Source organism: Camelina sativa, chromosome 2 (assembly GCF_000633955.1).
Source record: "Camelina sativa cultivar DH55 chromosome 2, Cs, whole genome shotgun sequence".
In the NCBI taxonomy this organism is placed as follows: Eukaryota; Viridiplantae; Streptophyta; class Magnoliopsida; order Brassicales; family Brassicaceae; genus Camelina; species Camelina sativa.
In genome coordinates, this window is record NC_025686.1 from 5394194 (window position 1) to 5411938 (window position 17745).

Here is a 17745-nt window from a genome sequence, read left to right on the forward strand (position 1 = left end):
CACCACCACCTCCTTCTCGGTCAACATCAATGGAGAGTTATGCGGCTATTTCAAAGGTGGAAGAGGACTAAGGCAGGGGGACCCTCTCTCTCCCACCCTGTTTTTTATAGCCACGGAAGCTCTTTCCAATCTCATCAGCCAGAGCTTTGCTTCGGGACGAATAGGGTATCATCCCCTGGGCAGGGACCCCATCGTCTCCCATCTCGCTTTTGCTGATGATCTTATGATGTTCTTTGATGGAGGAAGTAATTCCCATCAAGAGATTGCCTGTCTACTGGATGAGTTCAAGTCACTCTCATGTCTGAGCATGAATCGTGACAAATCCATGCTCTTTGTAGCAGGAATTCCTCCAGAGGATCGGGACCATCTAGCACTCTCGGGCTTCCACATTGGATCCTTTCCTGTGCGGTATCTTGGGCTGCCTCTCCTTCATCGCAAGCCCAGGAAAGCTGATTATTCACCTCTTTTGGACAATATCAAGGCTCAATTCGCCTCTTGGTCCACTAAAGTGCTCTCTTTTGCGAGCAAGCTTCAACTTATCTCAGCAGTGATTTACAGCTCTGTGAACTTCTGGTCTTCTGCCTTTGCTCTTCCTAAAGGTTTTCTTAGAGCCATTGAATCCATGTGTAACTCATTCCTTTGGTCTGGAAACATGGAAAAACGGGCCACAGCAAAAGTCTCCTGGAAAGATATCTGCCTACCTAAAAAGGAAGGAGGGCTTGGTCTCAGAAATTTCTCGGTTTGGAACAAAGCGCTTAACCTCAAACTGGTTTGGCTATTGTTTCAGAACAGCGGTTCTATCTGGGTTGCATGGATGAAGAAGCACATGCTAAAAAGTAACAACTTCTGGACTGCTCAAGTGAATACAGGGGCTTCTTGGATGTTGAAATCTCTCAATGCCTTGAAGCCGATGGCCAAACCTTTATTGGGATGTACTATAGGTGATGGGAACACTGCGAGCTACTGGTTTGATAACCAGTCTTGTCTGGGACCTCTGTTTGATGTCATTGGCAAGGATGGACCGAGACTAATGGGTATCCAATGGGAAGCGACTGTTGCTCAAGGAACTGGTCCTCAAGATTGGAAACTTCCATCCCACATGACCAGAAATGCTCTGCTCTTATCAATCCACAATGCTCTCCTCATGGTGGATCCTCCCCATGAATCTGCAGGTGCTGATTGTTACTCCTGGGGACCAGAAGGGCAGCGAAAAGAGTTCTTTAGCACTAAGACAACCTGGGAAGTTGTGAGACCTTCATCGGGGATCAAGGAATGGAGAAAGGCAATCTGGTTTAAGAGGGCTATTCCAAAGCACTCCTTCACGTTCTGGGTTGCGAATCATGATAGCCTCCCAGTGCAGTCGAGACTTCTCAGTTGGGAAATCAATATAGACGCTGCCTGTGTTTTATGCTCTAAGGAAATAGAGAATAAGGAGCATCTGTTCCTGCATTGTGACTACTCTCTCCAACTATGGGGTCTTGTTCTCACGCGCCTTGGTCAACCAAACCTCATCTTCTCCTCCTGGCAAACTCTGATCAGCTGGCTTATTGGTAATACAGCTGGTTTGTCGTCCATGCTCAAGAAACTGGTCACCCAAGCAACTATCTATCTCATCTGGAAGGAACGCAACACTCGCTCTCACGGTGGTGTTCTCTCTACCCCTGATTCTTTGTTTCGAGTTCTTGACAGAACAATCAGGGACATTCTACTAGCTCATCAGCACAGCAAACAAGGAAAAGGGCTACTTCTCAAATGGCTTGCCCATTTATATTGACTCTTATTACTCGGATATGTAATCTAATCTCCATTTCCTGAAGCCGTTTGTCTCCTATAACGATCAGCTTTTTTTTTTTTGGACTGTCATTATATATATAAACTTGTGTAAACCTCAAGTTCCTTTTGGTAATATAATTAACAGTTATAAAAAAAAAATGCTTTTTGTATAATGAAAATCGAAACACGTTGAGATTTATGGCTTCATGTGTATAATAATTAACATAATTAAACGAACAAATAACCCTAACAACAAATAAATACATGAAAAAAAAGATAATACAATATACAATATATATTTTTCATGCGGAAGAGAGAGAGATCTGTATCCAAGTATATATACATTGAATGCTCGTTTTAGATAGTGAGAAGAGTTTGATAGATCCAAATATTGAATGCTCGCTATAACTGAAAAAAAGGAAAAATTTGGTCTTACCTGATTTCGTTGGGAAAGAGAGAAGAGAAAAAGTACAAAAGAGGCTGTTTACTGGGCGGCAGCAGAAAACAAAACAGCTTATGTTATCGATATTGTGGGTTTAAAAGAAAATTAGCTTACAATTATTTATTGAATCATAAGTCGGAAATCATTAGGTTTAATATTAGACCTGGACATAAAACCGTATCCTGTTGTAAATTAGAGAGTTTAGGGAGTAAATCTCTTAAGTTCTTATTGATAGGAATTGAGGTTACAACAAGTATATATAGGGATTACAAGGACTCAAGCTAAACCGACATAGGACTAAGGATCGCCGACGGGCTTCGGCTAATGGGCCTAATGCGCGCGGACCAAGTATGGCCGATAGGCTGAGTATAGACGGACTGGATAATGGGCCGGTCGATGGAGTCTACTAAGTGTTTTACAACACTCCCCCTTGGACGATATGACCGTGCCTATGTTGGACGGGATCGCAGCAATGTGCTTAGGGGATGCTGCCTCATTAAAACCTTACCAGGAAAACCCATTGGGACAAAACCTTAGTGAAGGAAAAAGAGTACAGCACACATTGCTCTCCCTGTTCCAAACATCACTCCAAGTCCTTAAGCCTCCGCATTCCAATCTGGTGCGTGAGCTTCCTGAATGTTGTTGTCGGTAATGCCTTGGTGAAGAGATCGGCTGAGTTGTCACATGACTGAACTTGCACCACTTGAACTTCTCCGGCCTTTTGTAGTTCATGTGTGTAGAAGAACTTCGGCAGGATGTGCTTTGTCCGATCTCCCTTGATGTAACCTTCTTTGAGTTGTGCGATGCAGGCTGTATTGTCTTCATAGATAACCGTTGCTGATTTGTCTGTGTCCATGCCACTGTCTGTCCGAATGTGCTGAGTCATTGACCGCAACCAAACACACTCACGGCTGGCTTCATGCATGGCTAGGATCTCCGCGTGATTTGAGGATGTGGCTACTAGAGTCTGCTTCATAGAACGCCAAGAGATCGCTGTACCACCGTGTGTAAACACATAACCTGTTTGTGACTTACCATTGTGTGGGTCGGACAGATAACCTGCATCAGCAAAACCAACTAAACCTTCTTTGTTATGGTTAGTGTAAAATAAACCAAAGTCTGTCGTTCCTTGTAGGTAACACAGAACATGTTTTATACCATTCCAGTGCCTTATGGTCGGACAAGAACTGTATCTTGCCAGAAGGTTTACTGCGAAGCATATGTCAGGTCTAGTGTGGCTAGCCAAGAACATTAATGCTCCTATAGCACTGAGGTAAGGCACTTCAGGACCAAGAATTTCTTCATTGTCCTTCTTAGGAGCAAATGGATCTTTATCCACTTCTACACTTCTCACAACCATTGGGCTAGTCAATGAGTGAGCTTGCTCCATATTAAATCTCTTGAGTACCTTTTCTGTGTATGCCTTTTGATGCACAAGGATCCCATTGTTTATGTACTCAAGCTGCAACCCCAAACAGAATTTTGTCTTGCCTAGGTCTTTCATCTCAAACTCTCTCTTGAGATATCCTACTGTTTGGGCGATTTCCCCAGAGGTTCCAAGGATGTTTAAATCATCCACATATACTGCTATTATTACAAATCCCTTATTCGCGAATTTCTTTATGAATATACAAGGACTGATCGGGTCATTCCTATAACCTTCCTTGGCTAAATATTCACTTAGCCGGTTATACCACATTCGACCACTCTGTCTCAGTCCATAAAGCGATTTGTCTAGCCTTATGCAGTATTGGTCTCTAGAACTCTTCTTATCTTTGAGTTCTATACCCTCTGGTAATCTCATATAAATTTTATTATCCAGTGGACCGTATAGATATGCAGTTACAACATCCATTAACCGCAAATCTAAACTTTCTCTTATGGCCAGACTTATTAGATATCTAAAAGTCGTTGCATCCATCACAGGGGAGTATGTCTCCTCATAATCTATGCCAGGTCTTTGAGAGAATCCTTGTGCTACGAGCCTTGCCTTGTATCTGACAATCTCGTTTCTCTCATTTCTCTTTCTTACAAAGACCCATTTGTGTCCAACTGGTTTAATTTCTGGTGTTATCCTTAAGGTCGGACCAAACACACTTCTCTTCTTTAAAGAGTTTAGCTCCACATCAATGGCTTCTTTCCATTTAAGCCAATCTTTGTTTTGTGTACACTCTAGTATAGATGTGGGCTCATGATCCTCATTTATGTCAAGTGCTACCTTGTATGCAAATATATCATCAATGTCGACATCTTTTCGATTCCATTGTATTCAAGACATAATATAGTTTATTGAGATCTTATTGTTGTCAACTCCTTCAGGCTCTTGAGGTTCAGCGTCCTGAGCCTCATCAGGTGCCGTAGGAGTTTCTGTGACAACGTCTGGCTTTTCTGTAATTCCCTTAGCCTCGGTCTGTTTTGCACTCTTTGTTTTCCGAGGATTCTTATCTTTGGAACCTAATGGTCTACCCCGTTTCAAACGTGGCATAGACTCTGTAGCAACTTGATTATTGTGTTTCTTGTTAACATCAATACGTACTGGTGCATTGCAAGCTGGTATGTATGATTTTGTAACTCTCTTTGGGTCAGCAAAGGAATCTGGCAATTGGTTAGCTAGCTGTTGAAGATATATAATCTTCTGAACTTTTGCATCACATGCTATAGTTCGAGGATCTTGCCATTCTAAGGATGTTTGATTCCATGTCAATTCTTTGCTCAGCTTGCTGGTCTCCCCACCTAGCATAGGGAATTCGGACTCAATAAATTGACAGTCCGCGTATCTGGCCTTGAACAGGTCTCCTGTCAGTGGCTCGAGATACCTTATTATGGTGGGAGACTCATACCCCACATATATTCCCATTCTCCTCTGTGGTCCCATCTTTGTTCTCTGTGGTGGAGCAATTGGTATATAAACGGCACAACCAAATGTCTTAAGATGGGATAAGTCTGGCTCTTGACCCGATAGGAGTTGGGATGGGGAATATTTGTGTTCACTAGATGGCCTGATGCGTATGAGTTCTGCTGCGTGTAAGACCGCGTGTCCCCAAGCCGACACAGGAAGCTTCGATCGCATTAACAATGGTCGAGCTATCAATTGTATTCGTTTAATGAAGGATTCAGCTAATCCGTTTTGTGTATGTACATGTGCCACAGGATGTTCCACACTCACCCCCATGGACATACAGTAATCATTAAACGCTTGGGATGTAAATTCACCAGCATTATCTAGACGTATAGTCTTAAGTGGAAAGTCTGGAAAATGTGCTCTTAATCGAATGATTTGAGCTAAGAGCTTAGCAAATGCTAAGTTTCTCGTGGATAACAAGCATACGTGGGACCATCTGGTTGATGCATCTATCATCACCATGAAATATCGAAATGTCCCACTAGGTGGGTGTATCGGCCCACATATGTCACCTTGTATCCTTTCCAGAAAATGTAAAGTCTCTCTTGTGACTTTTACTGGTGAAGGTCTTACAATAAGTTTCCCTTGTGCACATGCCACACATGTGAGATTCTTAGGGAGAACTTTTCTTTCTTTAAGGTTGTGCCCTTTTGAACTCTTTATCAATTTACGCATCATGTTAGTTCCCGGATGGCCAAGCCGGTCATGCCATAAAGTGAAACTTTCTTTGTATATTTTGTGCTTAGCCAAATTGGCTTCTATCATGTTAATCTTAGCATGGTATAGACCAGAGGCTAAGGCAGGTATAGTCTCTAGGATCTTCTTTTGTCCTTTCACATTTTCTGTAATGTAGAGGAACTCTTTAGATCCTTCACCCTTGGTTTCAATATGATAACCATTTGACCTTATGTCTTTAAAGCTCAATAAGCTTCTCTTAGAGCTGGGTGAGTATAGAGCATCACATAACTCAATATGAGTTCCATTAGGTAACAATATGTGTGCTTGGCCGTAGCCTTCTATAAGATTTGCTATACCCGCAATTGTATTAACATTTGCACTTTTCATTATAAGATTTATGAAATATCTCTTATCTTTTAGTATGGTGTGGCTGGAGCCACTATCCACTACTAATTCACTCATGTCCTCGGCCATGTCTATAAATAGGACAAGAATTTCGGATTTTAATAGAATAGTTTATAAAATAAAATCCATTGAATTTAATTCAAAGCAATTATCCATTACATTAAAAGGAAATTAAATCATAAAGCATAGAAAATAAACCAAAATAAATTTGAAATTCATTCAACATCTTTGAGGCAGTCGGAAGTCTCATATCCTAGCAAATCATCATTCTCATGATCGAAGTCTCCTTCATCATCGATGTGTACATAGTTTGCTTATGGATTTTTCTTAAGAGATTCTTGATATGCATCAATGAGGTGTATGGGAGTTCTGCAGTGCTTGGCCCAGTGGTTTGACATACCACATCGATGGCAAGTCGATTTGGCCTTGGAGTTTGGTTAAAGGACCCACGGCCCTTACCACCGCGTCCGCGGCCTCCTCGACCAGCCTAGCCCCCACGACCACTACGTCCTCTACCACCACGGCCACCACGGCCATAGTGTTTATCTCTGTGGACGTAGTTGATCTCACTAGGCTCCTTGGGCTCATTAGACTCCACTACAGCTTTCTTTCCTAAGTCGACCTTATTTGCTTCTGGTAATGGGGCTGTACCAGGAGGTCGCATGGCACTGTTCATCATCAACAACTCATCGTTCTGCTCAGCTAGCAGTAAACACTCAATGAGTTCCCCATAGTCAGCAAGCTTTTGATGCCGATATTGTTGCTGGAGTACTCTGTTATTAGGGCTGAAGGTAGACAATGTCTTCTCAATCAGCTCCTGCTCAGTCACCTCTTTCCCACACAGCCTAAGGAGTGAGACAATCCTAAAGAGCTCAGAGTTATACTCTTCCACGGATTTGTAATCCTGGATCCTTAGGCTCTTCCAATCAAACTCTGCCTTTGGAAGGAGCACCGTCTTTTGGTGCCCATAACGGCGTTTAAGCTGTGTCCAAAGGGCAAGAGGATCTCTTAGGAAGAGGTACTGGCTTTTGATACTCTCACCAATATGATGATGTATGTGCTGGAGACACTTATTCTTGTTTCTGTCCGTAGACTCAAAATCCTCATCGATGCACCCTTTCAGGCCATTCGATGACAAGTAGATTTCAGTGTCATTAGCCCATTGCAAGTAATTCTTTCCGGAAGCTTGCAAGATAGGGTAGTCAAGGCTCTTGAGATTAGCCATCTGCATAAATATAGACAACCGACAGTTAGCATGCGGTATTTGAGACCGAACCATGCAACAAATAATTTTTTTCAGGTCATGCGGTATTTGAGACCGAACCATGCCTTAGGTCATGCGGTATTTGAGACCGAACCATACCTTGCCTCTTATAGTTTTTCTTTTCCGTTTAAATTCATGCATGCAAGACAACAAAACTAAATAGCTATATGCATGCAACAATTTCCTTATTCCTAGATAGGATTTCCTTATCTTATAATTTCCTATTTGATTTAGGATTGAATATTTTCGATTTTAAGGAATTTGGATAATTACTATTTTAATTAGGAACTTATCCTAACTAATATTTTAATTTCCGATTTAAAGTTTTAATTTATAGAAACTTATCAAAAGTTTTATTTAATCAGATTAATTTAGGATAATTACTATAATTTTAATTTGGAAATTATCCTAGAACAACTCTAAAATTTTCGAGTTTATGAATTTAGGATCTAGGGGATTTTCTTCTTGAATTTCTCAAGAACAGTTTAAACAATCCTAAAATATAATTCATGCAATCGATTTTATAACAACCTAAGCATGGTCCGATTTTAATTGTTATGCATGAATGATCCAAGTTTTAATTTCCTAGAACAATCTGTAATAATCTGATCCTTATGAATCTAAAACAGTTCTAGGTTCTTATGCAACAATCAAGCAGTCAATCAACAATTTTAAAGCTTGATATAATTTGGTGCAATTTAACAAACAATCTAACAATCCTATGTGAATAGATTTTAAAGTTTATAGGATTATAGATCTTAAATTTGTTTGTTAGTTTACTTGGATATTTTAGGGTTCAATAGTTTTTAGTTCCAGATTCAATTATGTGGTTTTAAGAAGTTTGAATTTTGTTTACCTTAACACCACAAGGATTCTGACTGGAATTGATCTGGGAGCTAAAGACCTCAGATATCTCTTGACCACGAACCACGAACAGCTTTCCCACGAACAGCTCCTTGCTTCCCGCGAACAGCTTCTCGCACTCACCCCCGATCGACGAACCGCGTACAGCAAACCTCGACCAAGCTGTCGAGAGAACTTTGATCACAAGCTAAGGGTTGCTTGTGAACAAGAGGATCTTCGAACAGGAGGGATTTGATCTCGGATGGAAGTAAGAACAGGAAGTCGGTTTAGGGTTTTAGGGTAAGGGAGAATAGACGGCTGCTTTAGGGTTTAGGGATAGAGGCTATCGTGCTGATAACGTGTTGTAAATTAGAGAGTTTAGGGAGTAAATCTCTTAAGTTCTTATTGATAGGAATTGAGGTTACAACAAGTATATATAGGGATTATAAGGACTCAAGCTAAACCGACATAGGACTAAGGATCGCCGACGGGCTTCGGCTAATGGGCCTAATGCGCGCGGACCAAGTATGGCCGATAGGCTGAGTATAGACGGACTGGATAATGGGCCGGTCGATGGAGTCCACTAAGTGTTTTACAACATATCCGAATATCCAACCTGAAATCTGAATCGAAAAACCGAGTTCAGGTTTTGTCCGGGTTTAACTATAAAATTCTATTGGATTTTATTTTCTAATACAATTAGGTTTGTGCTAGAGTTGGACAATACCCGATACCCGTTCGGGTATCCATCAAACTCGAACATATAAACATATTTATAATATTTAGCATTATTATAATTTAATTATCCAAAATTATAATTATAATTTTGAATATTTCAATCAGTTTTATACCTAAATATCAAAAGAATAATCAAGATAACTAAAATATTATGTTACATAAGTTAAAGTTAAGCTAATTTAATAAATTTTTCGGGTACTCGAGTTCTAAAATTTGTAACCCGAACCTGATACTACCCGAACCAAATCAAATCCATATATCAAAAAATACCCAATAGATTCTATCTTTCTAAACCCATTTACCCGAATCCGATTGGGTAACACCTAAACCCGAACGGATTACCCGAATGCCTAACCCTAGGTTTATACATCTTTTTTTATATCAAACGCTGTGGTAACTGAAAATAAAGTACATTTCACTATGGCTTTTTACTTTTGTCTTTTTTTTTTATTTATTAAAAAAAGATTGTAAGAAGCTGGAAATTAATTTTATGAAGATATATTTCTATATAGAATATAATATAAATATTTCAAAGGAGGAAATATATATATTTTTGAATATATATAAGTTTGTTTGACTACAAAGAGATAGTATTAAAAGCTTTTAAAAACTTGTCTGACTATTAAAATTTAACTTTTCATGAGTAAGCTTTTTTATATATGTTTAATAAACAAATTTATTTTGTTTTTAAATTCATTGGCTTTTCAGAGAATTTTGTCAAAATTAATGTTAATTCTATAAATATTATTAAGAAAATATCAGAATTATACAATTTAAACATTTCTACTTTTATAAATATCTAAATTATATCTTATATATACTGTAATAGTATATCAGTTCTTCAATATAAAAAGAAGATCTTTTTATAGGATTTTGTTTTGGTAAATTATATTTATCTCAAAGGGCTCGAGCATGATAAATAAATTGTATATTACTAATACAAGAACATGCCTAGTACTTGGTTACATCACATAACAGTAAAACATTCACATTTGAAGTTTGATTAAAACTTAAAAAACAGAATACCATTAACAAGATCATGACACACGTTAATTGTATCATTCAGTTGACACATGTCAATTCTAAATTTATTAAATCTTTAAAAAATAAAATTGTAAAAATTCAAAACCTACCATAAAAAAAGTTTTATATAACAGTAAAATAAAGAAAAAAAAACCTAATTTTAATTAATATAAAACTTAAAAAAAAAACATTTTTAAACTTCCAAATGTAAAACAAAAGTTTTTTTTTTAACAGTTTTAAAAAATATTAAAAGGCAATTATAAGACACAACCATCCACACACTCGCTATCGTCTTCGTTTCCATATAGGAGAAAGTAGCCACATTTGTTCTCCACTCGCTACCCCTGTTAAAACTCAAGACGCAACCATCCATACACTGGCTATCGTCTTCGTTTTCCTTGTGAAGACTAAACGCTAATGTCCTCAAGTTAAACAAGACCATACCTTTCTTGTCCATGCACCACAGGTAGATGATATCAGAGTTCAAAGGATGCATCACCAGATTCACCACCGAGAAATAATCGGTACCTAACAACTCGATCATAGAAACCAAGCTGACTTCCCATAAGAGTTGCCACGCCTCCTCAGGACCATCAGTGTACTTGACCATCCTTCTCCATATACTCGCTGCAACTATTAAAACTCATGACTCAACCATCCATACACTTACAAACGTCTTCAGTTTCCTTAATTGTGAAGACTAAACACTTTAGTCCTCAAGTTAATAAATGAGGTTTTGATTAATTGAAATTATGGTGATAGCAGGAAGATGTACAACTTATGAAGAACATGGGAATCGATGTTTACAGATTCTCCGTTTCTTGGTCCCGCATCTTTCCAAGTATGTATTTCTGATCTTGTTGTGTTTTGTTTTGTTTTAGAATATACTTTACATTGAGTAATGTAATGTTACTATATAAGTACATGATAGAGATGTGATGAGAGGAGAACACCTTAGTGTTTAGGAAATAATATTGACTCTCATAATTATTATCTTTAGGTTACATAAAATTATATAGCACAAGAGTTTCATAAACTATAGTGATTGCAATATCTAAAATAATAAATATAGAATATATTGTTATTAATCGTGTGATCTTCTAGATCTCTCTATACCCCCTCAAGCTCAAGGTGTCATGGAGTGAAGATTTGAGATTGATTCGACCGAAGAAGCATTACGCTTGAACCATGTTATTAGACGAATATACCGTAAAATGCCTTGGTGAAGGCACGAGGAAGCAAATAGCTTAGAGGAAGTCGTGAACGACTTAGAAACTTATGATCAACGTTGGATCATGAACGAGATAAGTCGTTGAGAAGAATATAGCTTAAAGAAGTAATGGTGACTTGACCGGATCGACTATGGCCTGCAAAAAGATGCAAAAATGCACACATATGGAGGAGTTTCGAGTGGAGAGGCGGCGGAGCTGGTTCCTGTTGGAGCAGCGACAACGGAGCTTTTCTTCATTGGAAGGCGGCTCGGCTGTGACTTGGCCGGATTTCAGAGAGATCATGTCACCATCAACGTCTCCAGTGGTGAAGATGGAAGATCTCGTGTTGGTGATATCATCAGGTGAGATAGCTAGGCTTGTCTCGTAGAAGAAAAAGTCAATGATTTTTTTTTTTTTTTTTTTTTTTTTTTTNGAGAAAGTAGTGATAAAAAAAAAAGACAAACAGATGGAGAAGCTCAATAGCTTAGACAAGGTATGGGTTAATAAGGAGTTTGATTGTTAGATCTAAACTCAAGCATAACCTGCTCTGATACCATGATAGAGATGTGATGAGAGGAGAACACCTTAGTGTTTATGAAATAATATATTGACTCTCATAATTATTATCTTTAGGTTACATAGAATTATATAGTACAATCGGATGTGTGCGGTATTTCAGAGATGGTACAAGCGGTCAATCCATTTGTTACAGAGCGTATGAACAGTGATTTAACTAAGGATATCACAGAGATGGAAGTTCGAAAGGCTCTATTCGCAATGCATCCGGAGAAAACTCCAGGACCGGACGGGATGACATCCTTTTCTTTCAGAGGTTTTGGCCTCATCTTAAAGGGGATTTGGTTGCTCTGGTTAGAGATTTCTTTCGAACTGGGAGGTTTGATCCCAGAATTAATGAGACTAATATTTGTTTGATCCCAAAGGTGGAAACACCTAAAAGAATGGCAGAATTCAGGCCTATTAGTTTGTGTAATGTTAGTAATAAGATCATTTCGAAGATTCTTTGTTTCCGATTAAAGAAGATTTTACCCTCAATTATTTGTAAAACACAATTGGCTTTTGTTTCTGGTCGGTTAATTACAGATAATATCATGGTGGCTCAAGAGATGTTTCATGGTTTACAGACAAATAGGATGTGTATTTCAGAATTTTTGGCTTTCAAAACGGATATGAGCAAGGCCTATGACCGTTTCGAATGGGATTTCTTGAAGGCGGTCTTAATTAGGTTAGGCTTTGATACTAGATGGATTTCTTGGATAATGTGGTGTGTGAGTTCGGTTTCCTTTCAAGTGCTGCTGAATGGTCAACCCTGTGGCTCCATTTTGCCAAAAAAGGGCCTGCGACAGGGGGATCCTTTGTCCCCTTACTTTTTTATTCTTTGTATTGAGGTTTTGATAGCTAATATAAAAAAGGCAGAGTGGGAGGAAAAAATTTCGGGTATTAAGATTGCCCGTGATTCGCCCCCGATTTCTCATTTGCTTTTCGCGGATGATAGTCTGTTTTTCTATAAAACGGATGAAGAACAATGTTCAACGGTCATGAATATCATTGGCAACTATGGTAGAGCATCCGGTCAGGAGGTCAATTTGGACAAATCCTCTATTATGTTTGGTAAAACGGTGACTTCAGAGGTCAAGGACAGGGTAAAATCTGTCATTGGAATTTCAAGGAAGGGGGTATGGGTTCCTATTTGGGAATTCCTGAGAGTCTCGGAGGATCAAGTGTTCAAGTCTTTGGTTATGTTCGAGATAGGTTGAATGACCGGGTGAATGGTTGGACAGCAAAATTTTTATCTAAGGGAGGGAAGGAAGTATTACTAAAGTCGGAGGCTTTGGCTCTTCCTACATATGTTATGTCTTGCTTCAAACTCCCTCAAGGCTTAACGACCAAATTGACGAGTGCAATTTCAAACTTCTGGTGGAGCTCTGATGGGAAAGATCGGGGGCTTCACTGGGTGGCTTGGGATAAAATGTGTAGAGATAAATCCGAGGGAGGTTTGGGATTTCATGATTTGGAGACCTTCAATGATGCTTTATTGGCTAAACAGTATTGGCGTTTAATACAGTTTCCGAATTCTTTGTTTGCTCAAGTGTTTAGAGGTCGATATTTCAGGAACAAACATCCATTGATGGCGAAAAAACCTTACTCACCCTCCTTTGGGTGGAGAAGTATTTTTTCAACAAAAAGTTTAGCGGAAAAAGGTGCCCGATGGGCGGTTGGGTCAGGCTCTAACATTTCGGTTTGGCGTGATCCCTAGATTCCGGATCAGCATCCTCGACCTACAAATGGTAGGGGACGACAACTACACCCAAATCTAATGGTAAATCATTTGATTAATCCAAGGACTAAAGAGTGGCGTTTACCTATCCTTCAGGAATTTATGGATCCGGAGGATATCCAAATTATTAAGAGTTTGCCTATTAGCAAATCCTTTAAGCAAGATCGATTGGTGTGGCATTATACACAATCTGGTCGATTTTCGGTTAAGTCGGGTTATAAGGTAGTTCAAGCTATGAAGGCTGAGGTTGAAATCGGTCCTCACTTTAATGTCCTGAAGGCTCAGGCTTGGGATATTCCGGTACCACCTAAAATCAAACATTTTTTCTGGCAGATTGCATCTGGCTCTCTTCCGGTGACGGTGCGATTAGCTTCGTGGGGAGTTAATTGTGATGTGGTATGCAAGAGATGTGAACTAGCGGCAGAGTCTATTAATCATACTTTTTTGAATGTCCTCGTTCCCGTCAGGTGTGGGAGAGGGTTTTTGATGGATTACACATGGACAAGTTCCCTTTTTTGGTTCGATCTATTCAAATCTAGATTTTATATATGGAAAAGGGATAGCCCCTATGGCTTTAGGAGCTCCTCACAGTTTGAGCTCCTAAATGGCCGTCAGGGTAAGGCCCGAGTCGATGGAACCTTTGCATATTCCGGAAATGTTAATTCGTTGTCAAGTTGATGGTTCGTGGAAATCTTTGGAACCACATTCAGGTTTAGGTTGGTGGTGTGGTGATGGTGAGAGTAAGACTTTAGTCTTGGGTGCAAGATGTCAACGTCGCAGTGCGTCCCCACTTCATTCAGAGATGGAAGCATTATTATGGGCGATGCAGTGTATCCTTTCCAGAGGCATTGATTGTCAGAGGTTCGAGACGGATTCTGCAGAGTTATTATCAATGGTGCAAGCTCCGGAGGAGTGGCCGGCTTTCTCTACGCTTCTAGATGAGTTCCAGGTGCTTAGTGCCTCCTTGCCTCTTTTCACCATTTCCAAAATCCCAAGGACGTCCAATGTGAAGGCTGATTGTTTAGTTCGTTCTTCTAGATTGTTATTGTCGGAAACAATTTTTGTAAACAACTCTCCTCCAGTTTGGGCAATCAATCTAGAAGTTTTATTTTAATTAATGTTTGGTTGAAAAAAAAAAGAATTATATAGTACAAGAGTTTCCTAAACTATAATGATTGTAATATCTAAAATAATAAATATAAAATATATTGTTATTAATCTTGTGATCTTCTAGATCTCTCTATAGTACAAAGTATGAAATCTTTAAAAACTCAAAGCGTGATAATAATACTATGCTTGATGATGGATCCAAGTCTTCAGTAATTTATTTTCCCTTCCCTTACTCCTTATTGCTTTCACTTGATCTTTGATGAAGAAGATCAATAATCTTTTTTATGGGTGTATTTGGTTTGGTAGTGTTTCTCACGTTATGAGAATACAACCTTTGTTGTAACGATTCAACAGACACACATATATATACATGTATATACAGTTACCTTTGAAGAGTTGTACTGGTTCATGTTAGCACTGCTTAATAATGCATAGACATAACATATATATGTATATATATCATTTCTATAATTTAATTAAGAGAAAGAAAGAGGATTATCAATACATCCAAATTCTAATACATTAATCGAAACCAATTCATCACAGTGTTGTCTTTAATATTAGAATCCACAATATTAAATATAAATTTGAACTTTATGTTTAAATCGAAAGACACATAGGAAACCCGTGTCACATAGAATATAAAACACCTATGAATCACTGTTTCAATTGAATAGAAAGGTTCACGTCCTTACATAATGCTGCAAATGTTTGTCCTAGTGGATGCATGAAAAAATGTATTACAAATAAACTCAAAACATAGCTACACACTAAGTAGGTGGAGGACGAGGGAGCCGGTGCAACCAACGAGGGAGAACATACTGTGAAAAGAGGAGAGGGTTAGGAACCCTGTTAAACCGTGGGACAAAGAAGCCACATATGTTCTCCATATACTTCCTACACCTGTTAAAACTCAAGACGCAACCATCCATACACTTGCTATCGTCTTCGTTTTCCTTGTGAAGACAGAACGCTAATGTCCTCAAGTTAAACAAGACCATACCTTTCTTGTCCATGCACCACAGGTAGATGATCTCAGACTTCAAAGGATGCATCACCACCGGGAAATAATCGATACCTAACAACTCGATCATCGAAACCAAGCTGACTTCCCATAAGAGCTGCCACGCCTCCTCAGGACCATCAGTGTACTTAAACAGCCTCCAAACCCGTAACGTGCGGTTTTCATTTTCACGGTACTCATTGAAATACACAATCGACCCTTCAGAGGTTGTAAAGGTTCTCCTAAAACGCCGCAACACATCATCTTTTTCACTATCGGGGAAAGATATGATACGACACCCATCATCAACATTACCTCCATAGAAATCATAGGCCATAAAAGAAGAGATAAGACTTGAAAACCAGGGAAGTATCCCATTCAAAGCAATCGCCTTGCGTTGGCCAAACCAGCAATCATGACGAGGACAAGTAACATTTCGATTTTCCCACTTCCCTGTGTCAGATGAGTAAATCGAAAAACCGACTTTAGTACGACCGTGACTCATCACAAACACTACCTTGGAACTCACAACGATACCACTCCGCATTTTCGTAACCAATCCAGTGTCCTTGAAACGCTCATGCAGCCGTAATCTCTCAAGATCTTTCAAAGAGAGGAAAGGAGGGAGAGGGACTCGAAACCACTCTTTAAACAAAGGGTTTCCAACATAATACATAGAAGTATCATCGGCAGCTTCTAAGTAAACCAAGACCAATCCATCGGTGCAAGCTGATGAAAGATCCCGGGGAACGAGCAAGTCCCCATGTTTTGCATCCATGATGACCCACGATTTCAAGTGTCAGCTTGTGAGGTTGCATTTGAATGATAGACCACGAGATTGAAGAAGATGAGTTGTGAGAGATGAAGTGATCTCGGAAGAAGTCTGAATCGATCAAATCTTTCCATTATTTGCACACTGATCTGAATCTTGCAATGCTTTTCAACGGAAGTCGCACCAAGACAACAAACGCCACTTCAGGAATATTCATTTCTGCAAACAAACAACATATAACTAATAAATTACATAAAACCAAAAAAGAAATGCTTTTTGTATAATAAAAATCATAACACGTTGAGATTTATGGCTTCATGCGTATAATAATTAACATAATTAAACGAACAAACAACCAAAACTACAAATAAATACATGAAAAAGATAATACAATATACGATATATTTTTTTCATGCGGAAGAGAGAGATCTATATCCAAGTATATATATATATATTGAATGCTCGTTTTAGATAGTGAGAAGAGCTTGATAGATCCAAATATTGAATGCTCTCTATAATGGTAACTGAAAAAAAGAAAAATTTGGAGTATTACCTGATTTCGTTGGGAAAGAGATAAGACAAAAAGTACAAAAGAGATTGTTATACTGGGCGGCAGCAGAGAACAAAATAGTTTATGTTATAGATATTGTGGGGTTGAAAATTAGCTTACAATTATTATAGAATCGTAACTCGTAAATCATTAGGTTAAATATTAGGTCTGAGCATAAAAAAAACCATATCCAAATATCCAATCCGAAACCGGAACAAAAAACCGAGTTCGGGTGAAAAGACCAACCTATTTTTAAAAAAAAAATAAATAATAAATAACTACAACTAGTGGTCTCATACCCACTAGCCACCTAACCACAATCACAACCAACAGAGGAATAACAATACCAATAAATATCCAATAATAATCAATATTATAACTAATAAATATAACATCAACAATATCCAATAATCAAATGACAGGAAACATAGAACCAGCAACCTAGCAATGTTCTAATGATCCAACTCTAGCAACCTAGCAATGCCAGACAACATCAAACCGAGTCCCTAGAACATCCTCCTCTTTATTACCTTGATTCCACGATCACACTTTGTCTTTACCTGCACCACAAACACATATTGCAATGCATGAGTATTTTATAAACACTCAGTAAGGCAATCCTCCCATCTACTGGGCTATACACACAAGCAATAGAGTATTTCTAACCATCATACAACAATCAACAAACAACAAATAACAAACCAGGACTCTGCATCGACCGAACCAACATGCATC

The 17745-nt window shown here is 38.8% G+C and overlaps 1 pseudogene; it reads right to left on the bottom strand.

Annotated features, from left to right (window-relative positions):
* LOC104748698 lies at positions 15456 to 16677 on the bottom strand (annotated as a pseudogene).